This window comes from Montipora capricornis, chromosome 1, assembly GCF_036669925.1.
Source record: "Montipora capricornis isolate CH-2021 chromosome 1, ASM3666992v2, whole genome shotgun sequence".
NCBI classification, from domain to species: Eukaryota; Metazoa; Cnidaria; class Anthozoa; order Scleractinia; family Acroporidae; genus Montipora; species Montipora capricornis.
The window spans coordinates 18,372,613-18,378,637 of record NC_090883.1 but is presented as its reverse complement, the minus strand read 5'-3'; positions in this window follow the sequence as shown (position 1 = coordinate 18,378,637).

Below are 6,025 nucleotides of genomic sequence, written 5' to 3'. Positions count from 1 at the left end.
GACTATTTAATTCTTGAAGGGGTGGGGGGGGGGGGGGGATGATTTTGAAAAAAAATTCCTGCAAGCGCTTGTTAGAAGAAAAAAATTGCGTGCAGCGCAAATGAAATAGAAAAAAAAAATCTTGCACTGCTTCAAGCAAGGAAAAAAAAATGTTGAAAAGCTATTTCATCATTCCTGGGGGGTTTTACAAAATCCCAGAAAAACTGAAACCTTCTGGATAATCTGCAAGACAGCGAGCCACTCTGGTTCTCTGGTTAGCCTATTAAAATAACACATTGATTGGCCTAAATAACACTCTGGTTAGCCTAAACGTCACACCGGTTGGCCTACAGTTAGCTTAGGTAGCTTGTGGCTTGCCCTTATAATGGGATAAGAGATTTCTTGCTTGCTTGGTTCACATGGCTCCAAGTCATAGGAGTCATGCAAGCTATTACGGTTAGCCTAAATTACACATTGGCTAGCCTAGTTAGCACTGCAGTTAGCCTACAGTTCCTTAGGTAGCTTGCGGTTATTGGGATCAGGGATTTCTGGCTTGCTGGCTCACACTGTATCCAAACTCGTTAGCTTATCACAAGCAGTAATGGAGGTAAATTTTTCTATTTGAAGAATCAAGTTTTATTAGACAATTTGTTCATTTTTAATCTTTTCCTCTGAAGCATTTTCATGTAATTACTTTCTATTGAAATATAAGGTTTTTGCAATGTCTTAATATATAATTTAAGACAACATATTACAAATTAGACCATGATCAACTAACTTTAATTCTGCTTTCACAATTTTTTTGGAGATTTCAGTCCACTTTTAAATCGTAACTAATGATTCTAGCAGTAATTTTACCATGCTATGAGCATTTCTGAACTGCTTTTTGCTATTTTTAGCTATTTTTTTTAAATTAAGAAGCCAAACATTTTCAAATCTACCTGTGGAGCATCACTTTATAACATGAGAATATTGTTATTAGTTAGTATTAAATGATTCTAAAGACTGACGTTCCGAAGACATGTAGCTATACAACAATGATTTTGTATAGCTTACAACATTTTAAGGCTTTGCAGCTCCATATTAGAAGTATTACTGCAATAACCACAATGTAAATGTAAATACATTCTGTAAATGTACACTTTTTGGAGGAAAAAGAAATCCTGCAGAGAAATGAGGAGAAAAAAAAATATCCTGAAGAGCATTTAAGAGGGAAAAAAATATCCTGCCCATCAGGTTGCTAGGAAAAAAACCACCCCCCCCCCCCCCCCCCCCTCCCTCAAGAGTTAAATGGTCGGCTCCTTACAAAGGTTTGTATGGAAACTTAGCGGTTGTTCATGAAATGTAACGGTGCGTAGATAAAATTGACTTTCCTTGTTGCTGTGATGTATTCTATGTTATTTCGTTTTCGGCGAGCCAGCGCAGCCTGAAAATAAAGCTGAACCGCCCCTTCCGCAGAGACTTTTTTACTCCATAAAAATTAAAGCAGTGAGCTTATCGGTCTCTTATATGTATCATTCATCCGCGGGCTTTTTTCCGAAGTCGCTTGGCTTTTGAATTTCGAAATTAGCTTGTTCAATCCATGTCCAGCCGGAGATGGCGAATTAAAATGTCACGTGAGTTGTACTCAATATGTTCGTTTTGATCCAGACATGTTACTGTCCAAAGTTCATTTTTCTGGGAGTTATTAAAAATAGAAAGCATCTCTGGGCTGTCCACATGTATCACGCTGTCCATCAAAGTAAGATATCTGTCTTTTGTGAGAAAAATCAGGGGGAGGGCAATCTCGTTAATGTTGCTTTTCACAAGAAAATTTGAAGGGTGCCTAACAAAATATCCCATTTCTGTCTGGTCAATGACGAATGCATAAATAGGTTTTAGAGTGCAACACGGAAGTTGCTATGCAGGCCTTCGTGTCTAGGCTAAGGTTGCTCATAAACACTAAACGTACAACGTCGTTTGTGAACAGTTTCTTAGTCAAATGTCGAAATAGGGAAACATTAAAAAATCTTTCCGTTTTTGCCGCTGTCAACTTAACCATGACACGTGTAACTTGAGAAGAGGCCAAAAGACAGGGATCATTATGAGTTATTGACAACTGGTTTATCTTTAGCCATGCAAATTAGGTGACTTCTCGGAAAACCACCCTACCGGAAATTAATTTATTAATTCAAATTGGCCATTGAATGAAGACGAAACTGACTTGTTTTCAGAGATATTCACTTTTGTTATTTCAACAACGATGTAAAGTTTCCGTTGGAGGATCCCCGCTCAGATTATGTACAGAAATGAAAGAATTCGAATGGTAAGGAAGTTGTTTTTGCTTTAAAAGTAAAACTAACCGCTTGAGAGGATGTCTGCAGAGAGATCATCGATTAAACAAGAGGCAATCGTTTCAGTGCAGATCTCTCCTACATTCAAAGGTTACTACTGTAGGTTACTCTGCAGTTACTCCCAACGTAACTGCAGAATACCCGGCCACTTTTTTGCATGTGAATGGCGTGTATTGTGGTATGACTAGTTCATAAGAGAAGATGCCGCTACACGAACACAATAGTGACAGGGTATTCTGAAGTTTCTATCACTTAGTACTATATAAAGCTATTTGTCATAAATGAGTTGATTCCATAGATTTCATCCAGCCCTCAGTTTTTAAAGCAGTTCGGAAAAGAAAACAAACGACCAAAAACTTTTGACGACGATGTTAGCAGGGAGAGGAGACAATTTTTTTCCAGTTGACAAACACCCTCGCCATATGTTTTTGGTCGTTTGTTTTCTTTTCCGAACTGCTTTATAAACTGAGGGCAGCGTTTTCAAAGTAGTAACTTTTGACGGCCCTGCAGAAGATGAGTGGTTTTATTAAACATTCCACAAAACTGGTATACCTCTAGAGTCCGAACAAGGCGGGTTCAAATTGTGAGAGGAGAACATTAGCATACAAGAAACACAAGATATATAAGATTTTTTAAAGCCAAATGCAAGTGACGTTTTATCGGTGACCCTCACTCAAGGAACACTGTTGTCTTGCCTTACGAAAGATTTAAATCTGCCGTTACTTTAGCTTAATTTGCCGACCATATTGATGAACGATCATTTTTTCAATTTTACCGATTCATCGGTCTCAGATTATACCACATTGCAATACGTGGCTAACTAAGGCACCGTTTACACGAACGCGGTTTCATTTGTAACCGCATCGATTTCACTATTTCGCTGCGGTTACACCTTCCGTTTACACGACACCGATTGAGACTGTTATCGAACCCGCGTCGATTTGCAAACCGCTACCAAAAGTGGAGCGTTTTCAAAACGATGCGGTTTTATCTGTCGTGTAAACAGCGAAACCGCATCGATTTGAATACGGTTACTATTTTGGCGCGAGATTTGCATTGTTCAATTCAAAATAGTGAATTTAGCACGTAGTGCAGCGCTCGCTTGTACCATCACGACTTGGATTTTCTGGCGAAAACGGTTCCGTGTAAACACTTCCAAACCGCATCGATTTTGACCCGGTTTCGAAGTCATGAAACCGTGTCGATGTGAAACCGCGTTCGTGTAAACGCTGCCTAAATTGCTAAGGAAAGGAGGCAGTGGACCCGGATTCCAGAGGGATGGATTTAACCTTGTCAGCTTTAAAGATTTGTTTGTGTTCAGTTGTTTCTGATACTAATTGTAGCGAACTTGTTTCCTGCTTTTCTCCATAAAAAATTAGTGTTTTAAGTTTGCTTTTCCCCACTTTATACTGGTCATACTCAATCGCTGAATCACAAACCTTCATCATCTTCTTGTACTGGGTGAACTATCATTTTACAAGTAAATGTAAAAACGTTCTCTGGAAAAAAGGATTAAAAAACATAAGCTTTCGGCTATCAGTCTATAGCCTTTAACGAATGAAAAAGTTAGCGCGCGAACGGAAATATATACGAAAAAGGGTGCGAATTTTTTGTATAAAAATAGAAAAACAAAAAGAAGAAAAGCCTAAGAGATAAAAAAAGGAAATGAGGTCTAATTACAATAAAATAGAGTATTGCCTAGGCAACGGTTTTGAATCTTGGCACACAGCTAAAACCGTCGACGCACTAAATCAAAACCGTTGCCTAGGCAATACTCTATTTTATTGCAATTAGACCTAATTTCCTTTTTTTATCTCGTGAGCTTTTCTTTTACACTTCTCGCCGAGGCGGGACAACTCGCTTCCCCGAGTTGTCACGCCCTCCCGAGTTATCTGGCCCACCTGATGCAAACGGTTGATAGAATTTTGAAAACAAATGAGTGGGCAAAATATCTTGCCCAGGTTAACTCGGGGGGAGGGTTGTCTCCGTTACCCGAGACCACATAAACAGGGCCTTCGGCTTGTTCTTTGAATGTGGCGGAATTAGAATTTGTCACGCAATTTTCAGCTCCTTATAAACTGAATCAGTGAAAGCAGCCCAATTCTCGGAATCAATGGCACGCATTGCGCATGACATTAAAATTTCCCAGAAAGACACCGTGGGTGAAACCTACAGTCGACTGAAGTGTCGAATACTGCTATTTTCTCCGCAAACCAAACGACAGGAAGCACAAGCCTGTGTGATCTTAGTTCCATACCTGTGCTTTGTAAATGAGGTAACTATATGGCATTCTCTGCTATCGTGTGACTTGAAGTAGATCTTAAATCTGTTAAAGAATACAAGTGCAATGCTAAGCTCGGTCTTAATTCCAGTTGGCTTAACATTGAATAAAATAAACTAAATCACCTTTACGAAATTCCCTAGTTAAGGAAGTCTATTCAGTGAAGAGTTTCTCCACCATAATGTGATACATTTAAAAGGGGGAGAATAACTTTTATAGAAAATGTGGATCCAAAAGACAAATATTAAGCCGGGTCCGAAAAAGTATTTCTGGGTCAGTGTTGACCGACAGTGTTAGCAATGGTGCTTTTTTGTGCCGTCAAATCCAAGTGATACTTGCTCGATGTCAAATCGGCTAACAATTCAGCTGACAATTGATTTTAATTATCAAGAGTATAGTACTGTATTCCATATCATTTTGTGGAATGTACGATAGCATAACATCTACGACAAAGGCATTGCCAACGCCACAAAACAATGATATTATTGGTTAATTGAAGAAGAATAACCGTGCTGCACATGGGCACGCATTTTAGTATGATATTTCTTTGCCTCACTCTTCAAAACAACAAACGATGAAGTGATCGGTGAAAGTTAGGTTTTGACGACAGCGGGCATATAAAACACGACAGGAATTATTCACTCCATATCTTTATTTCAAACCCGTTTGTACCACTACAGTTGTAGGATACTTAGCTCATGCTATCAACGTTAATTACATGGAAGAATCACTGACTAATATGATAAATATTGAAGGAAAACTGTTGGAGCGATCCGTGCCTATGATTAAAATTATGCTTACAAGGGGGTTTAAAACAGATCTAAGAAACGTCCTTGGTTTTCACGCCTGTTCGCAAAATTTGGTTGTATGTCTTGGCCAGTGGTGAAACGAAGTTGGTTCCCTAATGTTAATTCAATTTTCATATCCAAAGCACAAAGAGATTAACAAAGATTAGACAATGTTATCTTAAATCTCTTGCTGCCTGCCTATCCTGATTAAAAGAAAAGCAAACAATACAATACCCATCTAGCAAAGTCCGGTGTGAAACAAGCTTGAAAACCAAGGACAAAAGGCTTTTTCTAGAGTCGTTACATTCATTCCCGAACAAGAACTTTGTTAACGAGAGAGCACCCATTCCAAGGGTTGCGCGTCACTGGTTTCCTTCTTAAGGAGTAAGGAATAATGACTTCTCTTGCTATATATTTGCATTCAGTGACTTGCAGAGTACATTCCTCTGAAGAAGGCGGGAGAATTCGGTGGAAAATTTAGTTTTAACGTTTCTTAGATCTGTTTTAAACCCCCTTGTTAGAACTTTAATAAATTTTTAAGTGACGTTTTCCTTGTCCTAGCTCTAGTTGTTGTGAGCTCTTCAATGTTTGAAGGGTGTGTGCCACTTTCTGAAGTTTGCAAAGATGGAGACAAAGTACAGGAA